This window comes from Haemaphysalis longicornis, unplaced genomic scaffold (assembly GCF_048455015.1).
Source record: "Haemaphysalis longicornis isolate Haplotype H1 unplaced genomic scaffold, Haemaphysalis longicornis Haplotype H1 scaffold_10, whole genome shotgun sequence".
In the NCBI taxonomy this organism is placed as follows: domain Eukaryota; kingdom Metazoa; phylum Arthropoda; class Arachnida; order Ixodida; family Ixodidae; genus Haemaphysalis; species Haemaphysalis longicornis.
This window is the reverse complement of record NW_027526204.1, coordinates 52,826,849-52,841,226: the sequence shown is the minus strand read 5'-3', so window position 1 is coordinate 52,841,226 and position 14,378 is coordinate 52,826,849. Positions and strand designations below refer to the sequence as shown.

The 14,378-nt window shown below is 43.5% G+C and overlaps 1 long non-coding RNA gene across 1 annotated transcript in view; it reads right to left on the bottom strand.

The window, feature by feature from the left end:
- Window positions 1-287: 287 nt before the first annotated feature.
- Window positions 288-14,378, bottom strand: part of LOC144157735 (uncharacterized) — a 49,049-nt gene continuing 34,958 nt past the window's right edge. The window contains exons 4-5 of the long non-coding RNA XR_013319842.1: window positions 3,259-3,375; window positions 288-466 (exon numbers count right to left, since the gene is read on the bottom strand). This is a non-coding gene — a long non-coding RNA (uncharacterized LOC144157735). The remainder of the gene's footprint in view (window positions 467-3,258; window positions 3,376-14,378) is intronic.

Genomic DNA, 14,378 nt, shown 5'->3' with positions numbered 1-14,378 from the left:
CCATGAGACCCCAAAAATGGTTGAACATTCACTCTTATTCGCGATTCAAGTACACGCTTCGAATCGAACATTGTGTGTCTAAACTATGTAGTTCGCTTTTATGCATGTACGTAAAGGCAATAAAGCAGTAGTATTTGAGAGCCGCTGTTTCCATGAAAAAGAAATCGTGACACATTCGTGTTTTAATGTTTTCTGCACTAGACAAAATGTCTTTACAGACATTGAAACATAGATAGGGTTGTTGAGTTCGACAGAAGTTTAAGTCCACAAAACTTGTAGTGGTCTCTAATTATTTATTTCCACTTATCGGGCCATCTGCTGAGATCACAGGTCCTTGTGCGCAGCTGGTTTATTTCTCTGGGGTCGTCTAGAGCACTTCGGCATTGTTCATACATTGGTATGCAGTCTTGACCACTGTCTTCTGGGTCTTTGACGCGTACTTCACACCAATCGTTGAGCATGTTGGCTGAAATGTAGGACGAGAAATGGCTCATACGCATCACACAACACTTTTACCTCAGGTATGTGATGTCGTGAAATACAAAAAGGCACCGCGCACTGTAAATAAACGGTGGTGCAGTCGCTCTAAATTTTATGCATTGCGTATATCGCCACTTTCTATGCGAAAGCAGGCATTGACCCATTCAGTGGAAGATCCACACGTCTCTCTTCAGCGCCCGTAGGTGCGCAGCGAATGTCAACATGCACCAGGGCAAGAGCAAAAGAAAGGCAGAGAAAATGAGTGAAAAAAAACGGCACATTAGAGTGTGCAGAGTAATAGCACCCAGGCTCACAGAATACAAAAAAATCACGCATGCCCGCCTGTAGTTCCACGATGCGGCGTAATTGCCGCGCCATCTTATTACCTTGTATGCGTAGCAAAATGCAATAACACGGAATATATCCTATAAAGGAAGTTTTTGGAGTCTAATTCAATCGTCTGTGTTTTTTAACAGGGATACAGAATAAGTTTCTCTTCCAATGTACAACCTATACATGTAATAACGATTTCCTCGAAAAGGATGACTTGTAAACTGAGAGTCAGCAGAAATGGCTGGGTACCAAAAAAGCTTTCCATTGTTTTTTGCACGACCGAATTGTGTGCAAGCTGACTGAGCATTGATCAGGCCGATGTTAGGTGGGTTGAAATTTTCTTTTCAACAATTCACAGTACGGTATCGCTGATGACCACTAGTCCGCAATTATCGCCAGTGTAATCAGGTTTTCCATGGGGATCAAACCATTGGTCCGCCCTTTTTAATAATATCAATGACCTTCCACGCTATAATCAATAGTCATTAAGTGTGCAATCTATATAGTAACAAATAACTGGCTTGCTCCCGTTGAAGTATACAAATTGTATAACAGTATGACAGAGTTGTTATTATTCACCGATGCAAGTTAACATTACAAGTCTAACACCATCGGAATATGGCGTCGTTCCAAATAAAGTGTGCACACGTACTTTCTAAATTATATTCTTCGTGTCCATGTTAACCTATTATCTTGAAGTACCCATATGTGGTAGCCTGGCAATTAATACTGATACTCTGTCCTTCCCGTCAACAATAAGACGTGTAATTTGCACCAAACTATTTACAATGTCTGTATCCTCAAAATAAACTGTTTAAGAACCCTTGCTTGTTTCAAAATATGGTGCTGCAAATTGGGTATGGAAAGCTAAGCCACGCCCACTTTCACATCGAAAGAGCCTACAACGATTCCGCTAGTAGGCTAATATGTTTCACCGTTGATGCCTTACCAGTGTAACTTCGAATAAAACACCCTTCGTGAGCTCATGCTTTGTTACTCCGGCGAGCGGTGTTATGTTTGTTTTAAATAGTCATTTCGTGACTAGAAAGGTTTGACTGTACTTTCGCATTTAGTGCGTTATTTTTAACTAACCACTGAAGCACAGTGACCAGGAAACATTGTCCAATGAACATGTATAAGAAACCTCTTACTCAAAATACCAACCTAGACTACACCCGCCTTTATTACACGATTTCTTTTATCACTGAGGCCATTATACTCAAAAGGGCAGTTCATAACGACTCTTTTGAATATATCTTTTGCAAATTACCTACTCTGATAACCCTACTGCACCTATCTTGGTGACCGTGAGCCCCCAAACATGAGCTGGGACTAACTGTGGCGATGTGTTTAAAGGTGAAGGGTGAGAAACCATTATCGGTGGGCGTCGGAGCCCAGGTGAAGCTTCGGCGGATGGGCTCCTCTGTGTTTATTAGGCAGGGAGCTCCCGTACCAGTCTCGGTATCAGGGTAACCCTAGCAAAGAAAGTACCCCCGTCCCGTGCGTTTATACTATAGTAATGGTATTTTCAACCCCCCCCCCTCTTCCAAACGTGCCCGGACACTGAATAGGAGCCACACCGAAGTTTCTTTTCATCCTTTGGTTTTGATCTCTTTTCCGAAGCCTGATAATTTCTCGCGCTTTTTGATTGGAATCCCTGGATAAATCAAAACCCATCCCCTCCCAGTCTGTCTTTCTGATTTCCAAGTTTCTCAAAAGCCTTATTCGAAAGTGGTACAAGGCTAAGACACTCACAACGGGGGAAGTTTTGATTGAAGTAGAACAGAAAAGAACAATTCTCTAGCCTTCTTAATTTCGCACAAAGAAGGGTTCGCGTTCAATCACCGTTGTTGTTAGACGTAGGGGGCATAATTTCTCTAATTTTGCACGTTCATGCACCCCTCTCCTAATTTCAACGGCTTTTATTGTGTGAGAAATAGACGCTCAGAAGGACAGACCTTTTCATGACTTCAGGAACCCGATCGATTGCCACAACGAGTGGCGTTGTTTTCTTCACTTTACCCATGACCATTATCATTGAATTATCATGCTAGCTTTCATGTAGTGTGTGTGTGGTGCGACCGGGCACCATCACTGAGGCATCGAAAGCGTTTATGTAACAAATATTGCCAATACATGGTATTTTTGGCTGATAGAGAGCAAGCGTGATTATGCTTCACCAGGACAAGAATATACAAGATAAACAAGATATCTCATTTTACACTTCCACTTCACTCCGTTGGGATAATTTTTAGTGTCAGCGAAACACCGTATTCTTGTTATTTAAGAAAGCGGTTTGCACTTTAAAGCAGCTCTAAATGAATGTATCTTACATCATCATAAAAGTTGCGTGAAAGCGATGCTGCATCGAAATGTTACGCAAAGAAAGCACTAGACAGCAGGAAGCACAAATATCGCGATTTGATTTATAATTACAGCCCTTACCTCTTGGAGTAATGAGGGACATGTAGAATACACCGCAACTTCGGTTCGGACGATTCAGATATATGAGATATTCGACACCCAGGTTCAGCAGCGCTACATCACTCGCTTTGGCTCTCGCTGCAAAGAAAGTAGCAGTTGTACGTCCAGAACATAAAGAAAAGTTTTCACAGGAGTTTGACAAAATATTTCGTGTATGCAGAAACCAAAAACCCTTTACCTTTTATAACACCATAAAAGAGAGCTCCTATATATTCGGGCCTCGAATAATAGTCTCACGCTCCTACATTCTCGAATAACGATCGACATGAGTGATAACCCATTTTATAACTACATGTGTGATTTACTGTGGAAGGCAGCAATATACAAACATAGTTCGTGGACCCGAGTTCTGCAACTTTGTATGAACCTTCCCATGGGTGACCTAGAACGAACATGTTAAGTGAGCAAGTTGAGCACTAAAGTGGTGCTGGTGTTATAGCAAATTACCAGTGAGAAAAGTATTGAGAACCTAGAAGTGTCAGATTAGAGACATAATTGAAGGTCCACCACTTCTTTCGGCCCGCGATTCTATCAACGTCCGAACACCATAACAGATAATTAGTGGGGAAGTTGACAATGTTGATACAATTTTTTTATGGAACACGTTTACACAACACCTGGAAAGAATGCTTCAGGATGTTTCAAGTGAAAACACTATCTTAGTGTAAACATATATAAACAGAAAAACCGTTTTTATGTGAAACAGTAAATCGGAAGCTTGGGTTTTGCATGTATAAAATTAAATCAGAAGGGGTCGAATGTGACAATTTTTGTGAACTTTTGAAGTTCCTTGAAATCGATGGAGATATATGTAGTCTATTGTAATATGCGTTGATAACACAGTTATACATAAGGACACTAGGGTAGTCCCAAATGCAGCAATCAAAAAATAAATCTGCATTTGTGGTCCTAAGCTATGGCGCCCAATTATGTTGTCTTCGTGCACAATCGCGGAAATTTATTCCGGTTGAAGAATAAAAATATGAGACAATGCACCACGTCAATGTAAAAAACATGCTTTTTAAGCTAACTAAGGTAACTGTATTGGGGACATGGTAAGGTATATAACATGTGATGGAGGAGCATCCGTGCCCACGTCGAACAAACGGAAAGTAGTAAATCAATTATGAAACAGTCGACTGAATATAAGGGGGGGGGGGTGGCAGATGCTTGAGAATACAGAGGGCTCCAAGCAGGAATTGCTTTTTGTGTGCTGCGACAGGATTCGCGAATTAATGGTAGACGCGGGGAAAAGTACAGAGATTAGGGTTTTGGTTTGCCATGATTAGGAAAAGACTCATGATGTTGACGATACGCAAAAACTTTAGTACTTTGTTGGGAGTGGTATTGCAACAGCAAGACTGTCTAGGCACTCGTTTTCATACAAAGCATAAAACACGCACGCTAGGGCTTTGGGATGGGAGATGAGAATCAGTCGAACGTTTTTTTTACAAATGCAGGAGCCCAATTTTCACCTAATTTTCAGGAGCCAAATCATCGCAGTATACACACAACCAGCGACAATGATCCTCTTATTCCCGCTGATAATGTGGTCAGGAAAGTACTTTTCTTTCGCACTACGGGAACTTTAAAATTGGCAGAAAGAACGAGGGACACATAGAAGTAACACAGACAAGCACTTATGTCGGTCGTTGCGTCTCCGTTTTTTACATGTGTGATATTCACCATTCGCACTAGCCAATAATTCGGTGTTGCTCTTTAACCCTAGTTGCGGCTGCGTATAAGGTAAACATTACTCAGGCTACATTGTCTCACCCGTGCTGTCGTAACTCTACGGGGTATACCACGAAAACCAAGCGTTGCGATCATAGTTTATGTCCTGGGAAAAATGGCCTGATAAACGACTTTTACATTATATCGATGCATTATTCGAATGGTCATGGCAAGTATAAAAACTAATGTGGTTATATGTGTACGTAAGCCACGTAGCTATGCTACGAAGCTGGGTTGAAGCTCCGTTTAATTTTTGCTTCTTTCCCAATATGCACCTTTATTCTTTGTCAACATTCTTTTTGCCTAACATCAGCGAGCGTGCTCTTTATAGTTAATTTCAAATCATGGTAAGGCACTTTGGGTATACAAGTTGAACCAGCCGTTCTCGTGGAAGCGCGCTTGGCTTCACGTTGCCAGCTATACAAGAGTGGGAGGAAACTCAACGCACTGTAATTTCTAGATTTAGTTCGGGCGCACTGTACACAGCTTGAAAAAGGGCAGTAAATGTCATTTAGTGCGGACGTTTCCTGTTGACCAGGCGATGGCAGAGGTGAGTCAGATTGTGCAACCGACTTTTCGGTGTTATTTTCTATAGTCTGTGTTACAGCTAGGTACAGCCCGTGTGCTTTTAGAGTATATACGGTCGTGTTTTTTTATTTGTTTAGTAATGCAATGATGTTGTCCAGTTGCTGCACACGCCACTGAAGATTTCAGTTGATAGACCAGTAAAGAAATTACCGAACCTTAGTGGTGCAAGACTGGAGAAACAGCAGAGCAGGCGGATCCCCTCCGTTTGCCGGACACCCGACTGTAGCAGCTCAAATGCATTTCTGAACTGAAAGTTTCCATAACTGGCACGCCCGGATTATATTGTTAGGAGGCTTTCTCATCTCTCCCAACGTGGACGGCGTTAGAACGTGCTCGAACCGGCCACAGTCGTCTTCGCTAACTCGGTGCCTGTAGCGCGGTATGTCCTGTAATTCCCACTTCAGTAGTGGGCACACGTGAACTGGCGACGAGAACACATGAGAAGCCTCGCCTTTAAAACTGGTCCCGGCATGGTCGAATGTTGAGCTCGACGACGCGTGATGCTCGCCTCGAGGACGATGCTCAAGCGCGCTCACTAATTTTTGTTGGTATTCTCTTGCGAGCCCTTCACAAACGGAAATGCCACACAGAAGCATGCATGACGCTGAGTGCTGCTCGGGAGGCGCACGCTCAATAGCGCTCCTTGCTTTTTGTAATTTTGTGTGAACATTACCAGACCGCGCTGAAAGAGCGGTGGTATTAAAACTAAGCTGCGTCGTACTTGGCTTGGAGGTATAAAAGAGTTTAACAGCCAGTAGTTTTTCCTCTCTGTCTGTATATCCTAATGAGGTTTGGCAATATATGATTCAGAAATTTCGGGGTGCCAGATATATATTTTGAGTGATTCTCTATGTCATTTAACGGGCAGCTCAGACGTGCATCTGAGCAGTAATGGAGTGGATCCTGAATGAAAGCGGTTGTGCTAAGGGAGGTTGATTAAACCTAAATTTATAATTCCTTACTAAAAAAACTTGAGACAAGAGCGAGAGCTTCCTTTCCTAAAAATTGTTTAAACTTGCGTTGAAATCTTTGGTAAATGTGCATTGAACCGTTACATTAATAAATATGCGTGCAGTGGGTAGTGAAACCGTTCAAAAACCCAAATCAAAAACATATAACGACCGCTTCCGACGATTTTTTCCGCACTATGAAAACGCATCTACGAATGGTCTAAGTGTATACCGACACGTGCTTTAGGACATAAAGGTATACTATTTTACTCCTGCTTCAAGATCAATGCGTATAGTATCTCCTTCTAGTAACAGTATATAGTAACCGCTTGTTTCTCACAATTTTGAAGTAACCGTTTTGACAGAATGGTGGACCGGTGTGAACGCGCGTCCCGTGTTAATCGACCAGATTTAACAGAAATCCCCAAGGTGGAGTAAGTTTTTATGCAGGAAATCTTGACATCCACCTGAATGGTGAAGCGGTTAAGCGGTGGTCCCGGGCTCTAATCCTAGACTAGGACGAATTTTTATTCAACTGCGAAGTTTCTGAGAAAGCTGTTAACTTTCCTTTGTAGCTGTATGGCTGCATTCAGGTGAATGTCAAACTTTCTTTCATAGAAAATTACTCCCCCTTGGTGATTTCCCCTAATTCTGGTCGAGTAAGGCCTGTCCTTATTATCCAGTTGTTGATCAATTCGCTCTCGCGCTACAAACTGTTAGATGCCTGGTTACCTCATTTGGTAGAGCGACTTCTCCGGTTAAGCGGTGTTCCTAGGATGGAATCCTGGACCAGGGCGAACTTTTCGCAACTGCGAAGTTTCTGTAAATCTGTAGAGCTTTTCTTTGTAGCCGTATGGCTGTATTTGGGTGGCTGCCACAGTTTCCTTCATAGAAGCTTACTGCACCTTGGGGATTTCCCCTAAATGTGCTCGATTAACACCGGTTCTTCCCTTTGAGTTGTTGACAATTCGCTCTCGTGCTACAAACTGCTAGCCTGCTCTTTACCTCAGTTAATAGAGCGACTGCGCGGGTTAAGCGGTGGTCCGGGGTTCAAATCCTGGACCAAGGCAAATTTTCTTCAACTACGAACTTTCAGAGAAGGCCATATAGATTTTATTTGTAGCCGTAAGGCTACAAAGGAAATGCGGATGTAAAACTTTCCTTCATAAGCAATACAAGTGTGCAGACATTGTAAGCCGCTTCATCATCATCATAACCATCAGCCAGATCGCGGACAGAACACGCCCGGCACATGTCTGCAACGGCACCCGGTTATATGCTGCTCGCCCTCAACATGACATGGTCACTACAACATTAAAAACGGGGGCTCGGTATTTACACCTCCCCAGCCACGTAGAATTTGGTGACGCAGTGAGGCTTCACCATGGCATCGCAACAAGCTGCCCCAGCCAGAACGCTGACAACGGCACCTGACCAAAGTCAACCTCCCTATCAGATCTACAGGGGTTGATCTTGTTTGGATACGTCTGTAGGCACGCCACTTGGATCGTGATATTGAAAAGACATTTATTCGTCACTGACATTCAGTCCTAAAAAATAGGGTATCTCGTTACATAACACAAGCCACCTGTCGGCCTTGTTGAGCACATGAAACGGCCGGCTCAAGCACTAGAAAATACGTCAATCTGAAGGCCGCTGTCCTAAGCCACTACGGTATAGGAAACCAGCGGACGCCAATGGCAGCTGCACCGACGCCATTGTCTACACCACTACGCTTTCCAACGGCACCGTCGGATTTCACCTAGTGGGAATGTCCAGCATCGCCAGTATAGGAAACGCGAGCCCCAGCTACGACTTTTAGCATGACGGCCTTGCACTTTGTGGGCTAGACTGTACATCTTGACGCCGCACCACCGGTTGTCGCATCTGCGCACAGACCCACAGAAGCATCGCTCCCCTGTTACTCCTCGCTGTGAAACTGCATCGCCTCCGCACGGCACAGGTGAGACCTATCCAGTTCTGGTGCACCACAGCCCTCTTCCTCGCCTCAGGATGAACACCAGCCTCCAGCGGCCAACGACAACATGAGAATTTCGGAAGTTCAACTTATCCTCGAAACAGATCAGACTGCCCCAAACTGTCCGAATATCCTGCCTACGATGGTCAGGCCGGATCAAGAATTGCGGGAGAAGCCCCCAAACAAACGTCGCCGAAAGCAGCATCACGTCTCTCCATGCCAGCACGAGACGCGTCACAAACTGGCTACCAGACCTCGACCAGTTCCCTGCTGCAGGAGAACTTTCGGTCGACACTTTAACACCAGCTAAGCTGTGCGAGTAGGATCAAGGCCCACAATAGTGGCGCGCAAGACGGGATTAAGAAGTCACGGCAGAGTAACCACAGCTCATCATCGGAGGTATCTGCGATGTCGCCTCTCGTTCCATGTGCTCAAGTCATAGACTGCGATTCAGCCACTATCCCTATGGCAAAGCCCACTGGCAGAAGTATTTCAACTACCCTTACCCTGCACCACGGCTGCTCCTCTGCCTCCCGTTCTAGCTGTGCACTGCTCAAAGATCCTACAGAAGTTTCAGTTGGATCACTTTTACCCACACGCCCGCGGCCGCGCTCTCAACCTCGTCCTCAAGAGGTTTCTCCACATCCCGGACAATACCTCGCTGCCGACTTGGACCACGCCGTGTGAGAAACCTCTGCCGTTTATGACCACTTACTGCCCACTGGTCTCGTACTGACTCGACAAACACTGTATATACACAGATATTTCAAAGCGTTTCTTATTATTTCCTTCCCCTCGCAGAATTTACCTGTCGCTAAGTACTATGCAATGCGAAGGCAAGATAATCGTTGTCGTTAAGGGTAACACAGTGGATCCCTAGAGAAGGCAAGCGTTGGAGGGGGGGCAGAAAGTTAGGTGGGCAGATGAGATTAAGAAGTTTGCGGGGATAAATGGGCCGCAGATAGCACAGGACAGGGGTAATTGGAGAATAATGGGATAGGCCTTTGCCCTGCAGTGAGCGTAGATAAGCTGGTGGTGATAATGATGATGATGATAACTTTCATTGTTTCTATAGCCTGCCGAACATCTACTTTGGTTACCGCGCGATGCAAAGCATGTGTTTTGCTTTCTGTCTAGCACGCTGCGCTTTAGGCGGGAGACATGTAGCAACATCCTCCTAATCATTTGTATCATTGCTATCATCATCATTAGTATCAGCCAGCTTGAGGAATGAACATGCGCGGTACACTTCGTCCACGACACCCAGTTCCATGCTGCTCGCCCTCACTATGGCTTGGCCAGCACAACCTAAATAAGCCTGAGTTCAGCCTTTCGACCTCGTCGGCCGCCTACAACCTTGTTGGTTTTACGATATAGTGCGTGGGAAATAAGATGAGGGACAGATCTAAGGGACTTGGCGCTAATATCCTGAAACCTACTCGAATTTGCTTTGATATTTGAATTAGTGCTACTATTCATGCTAGGTATGATAAAAAAACAGGTATGTAGAATGGAAAAGTTTTGAAACAAGTTTTGACTCCTCCAGTGCTCTGTAGTGGTGGGACTCCTCATACGAGAAACTGTCATTGCATCAAGAAGAAAGGTTTGCGACATAACTAAATATTTCTTCAGTGTACGCCTTATTTTCTTGGGATCAGATCGAAGAGTAAAATTTTGTTGGTACAGTACGTTATGTGGGCCTCTATGTGAGTGGCTTCTGTGTTTGAAATTGTTTTAAATCTTTTCAATGTTTGTACATCCTAAGATGCAATAAATTTAGTTATATTATGTAATGTTGTTTAAATCTGTGGTTTTTCAAGTATCCAAGGTTTTTTGCGCATTTAAATTTTTTTTAGAACTTCGCCGACGTACATTGCTACTACTTTGTCTGGAAACATGCAGTACTAGTTATTGAGATTGCTTGTGGGGGATAGCTCTGTCCGCTTTAGATTTGCTATTAAGAGTTAAAAATAGTGAATTTTGTTTTTCCGATACGAGTCACTAAACATGTGTAAGCAATTTAACAATGAACGGCGTGATCTTCGAAAACAAACAGTATGTGCGGGAGTAATAACTTGAATAATGATGATGATGATCGTTGGATGTTTATGGCGCAAGGCCAACTGGGGCAAAGAGCGCCAAAACAATAGTCTATGATAGGGGTGAAACCTTAAACACTAACTAAAATCAGCAAAAACAAAAGTAAAATCACAACACGACAATGAGCATGGCTGGTGTATAGGGCCAGATTTCATGATGCGTGATAGGAAATGAGGTTTAAAAACTTGACGTCGGACAAATACTCAAACACACGTTTCACGGAAACAATGGCATCATCACCTAGGAAAAACAATGGATGTAGGGGAATATGTTGTCTGTAGAGTTCTCTGAAGTGTTTGTGTCGTGTTGTGTGAAGTGCCTTGCATGTGATTAGTATGTGTACTACGAATAGGGCCTCTCCGCACCTGCTGCACTGGGGTCTAGGAGATCCCGTCAGCAGATACGAGTGAGTTGCATGCGTGTGCCCTATCCGTAGCCTACCCAAGGCGACTTCCGTGTGTCTGTTGCGTGAGTCAGCTGTGTACCGTCCCATGTGTGGCGTTATTACATGTAGTTTGTTGTCTGTCTTTTCGTCCCAGTGTGTTTGTCATGTTCTGCGCAGGTGTTGTCTTGTGTGTGGCTTGAGGTCTGTGTACGGTACGGTTGTTATGTCTACAGTGTTCCTGAGTGCAGCAGCAGCTGCCCTCTCGTCTGCCAACTCATTCCCAGCGATCTCAGCGTGTCCTGGAACCCAGCAGAGGAGCAGCTGATGCTTCTTTGCATACACAGACACGATAATGTTAAATACAAGATTAACTATGTCGTTTTTGGGGGGTGTATGCGATGACAGTGCGCGAACAACACTCAAGGAATCTGTGTAGATGATAGACTTCGGAATTTGATTTTCATGTATGTGTTGTACAATCAGCAAAATCCCATGAGCTTCTGCTGAAAACATTGTCGTGTGGACGCTCATGGTTCTGGCTGCACTAAAATTCGGACCATGAGCAGCGCAGGAGACCATAGTGGAGGTTTTAGATGCGTCACTGTAAAATTCTGCAAGTGGGTATTTAAACTGCAGAGACAGAAAGTGCTGCAGTATTGCAGCTCGCGGTACCCGATTTTTGTCAAGTTTCATAAAAGAAAGGTCGGAGGACACAGGACGAACTTTCCAAGGAGGTAAAATGTTTGAAAAGGTTGATCCGTACACATCTAAAAACGAAGCGCTCAGATCCGAGGCTCGCTCTCTCACTCTAAGTGAAAAGGGCAGAGGAACGAATGGATAACTTGAATAATGTTTCGTTGTCCTTGCCATTGTTTGAGATACATCTGTATTGGTTATGCATAGTTGAATTATTCTTGAACTTTTTTATTTATGCTGGTGCGTGCCTTAAGCATGTTTCAGAAACACTGTGAAAGCGCCATTTAGGTGATTTCACAAGTAGAATTGGAGAAATGCAGGAGAATAATGATTTAGTCACCGAATATCAAAACAGACATGTTTGAGGTAGAATATTCTGGTACAATATGTTCGAAAGAGGGAACATTTTTCCAAATATTGTTAAACTGTTCTGTAGATAACTACAACGATAAATTACCAATTGTTGTTCGCTTTATCCAAGGCCACATTGGAAAGTGTCTAGAAGCCTGTTTACCTCTAAGAAATGCATTACCCTAAGAAAGATAAACATTTCAATATCTTAGAGTGACAACCTGTTAGCTCTACAGGTCTCTATCTTGAATCAACAGCTGCATATTTTGCTTGTGTGCGTGTACGCGTTGCTTCACATTCTATTGAAGAGGTATAGTAACGCAAATTGGGTTTTTGGGCGTAATTTCCTAATCAATAAATAGTGAAAATTACCTGGCCCAGGGGCTGCATTACCGAAATCGTTCGGGAAGTTTTTGACTCAGTTATAGTAAAATGAGTGTTAGAGGGCATATTGCTCGGTGATTTGCGACACCGCAGTTTTCAAAATCTTGAAAATTTTTCTTGGTAAAACTGTTCCAAGCTGGGCGGTTTCGTTAAGCCGCCTGCACTTTCTGCTCACGGTGGCTCAGGTCATGGCTGTATTTTTTGTTTTATACGTTTCGTTTTGCTGGTAAGCATAGGATGCTGGCCCCTGTTCTCAACTACATAAATACACTGAGAATTGTGAATTTGCCGGAAGCCTTGTCTAATTAGCTTTAAGCTTTGTTCAGGTACTTATGGCTGACAAAGCCTCTGTGTGTGCTTTCGTCCTTTTGGCATTTCATGACATTTACTATCTCCAGTCCTAAAACTTTCCTTATTTGTCTATACTGAAAGCGTATATTTCTTGGCAGCAAATAACAAACTAGGTGAAATGCAGACGACATAAAAATGGAGGCCTGTCCTTGCCATTAAAAAAGAACATGTTTTCTCGGTCACACCGTTCCTGTGATTTGCTCAGAAGACGTGACGTAATAAAAACAGTTCGGGTGAACGTACATCTCACAAATTCGCAGCATTAGCCTAAGTGCAAATGACGTGATATTGCGACGCAGCTTGCAAATGACGGTCGCCGTCGCCGTGAAATAGGGCAAACTATTTCCCACGAGGCGCAGTTGCTAACTTTTTTGTCGTAAGAAAAAAATATTTTTGATTGTTTCCTAGCCCGCGAACCAGAGCATAACATAAAATGCTGTATTTTTTACGGGTTGCAAATGAATAACAAATGTTTGTTTGGCGTAACAGCCACATAGGCGGGCAGTAAAAGCCTCTCTATAACAATTTACCGAACGCAGGGCGTATGTCCACACTTGTCCCAGTCATCTGGATGATCACGTGATCGAATTCAAAAATGAAATAACAAAAAAAACAGTCCGTTTTATTTGTTACTACAGTGATTGAGTACGTGCTCGACGAATTAGTGAATAGGATTCATCAGTACACTCTCCCGTTATCAGCCATAGTGTGTAGCTGTTCTGACTGCACCATCGAACCGATGATCGCTGCAGTCTTTTACTGTTGTGACGCCTTTAAAAGGAGCAGACAATAGCATGCCGATGGTTATGGCCAAGAAGGTGATAAGGCAAGGAAATTTGCCCTGACGCACACAGGTCAATTATGTTAACCTTACCGATGGAAAGAAATAAACAGATGAGCCATCAAAAACTATGGAATGTGTTTTAGCTAACACGTTTTTCGCTCGCTTTTGTAGCTTTTAAATCAACATTACTTCATCGCTTTGTGGAGTTAATGCCAATTTTAGCATGATCAATATGTTTGTGTGGTTATCGCCGACATCCTTGTTAAGTTATATAAGACATGCAAGTGTTTAATGCCTTCTGTACGCAATATTGGAGAGCTTGATGGCGTATAAGCTAAGCGTCAAATTACGCTACCTCTCTTCATAGCTATGAAGTCGTAAAAACGGCAACAGATCCCGTTAAAACTGCACAGGAAGTTCAGCCGCCGTTTGTCAGTACTTGTTTGTTTCAACCGCAATGCCTTCCCCGATCATCTAGGTTAGTTTCAGCTCGGGCGTAGCCTACACACTAACTTTTTTACACCCTTTTTGACCGAAAAGGGTGTAAAAATCTTGTCCCATAGCTAACACCCTTCAAACGTGATTTTGCAAAAAAGGGTGTGTGGATAAAACAATGGTGTTGAGCTCAACACCTTAAAACAATGTTGTTGAGCGTTCTCACACCCTTTTTTTTTTCTGAAGGGGATGGTATACGCAGTGGCAATGTCAATCGGTGGAGCGCGCAGCATTCAACACGAACACTCAACAAACACAAGTTACACTTAGAACACAAATAAATTC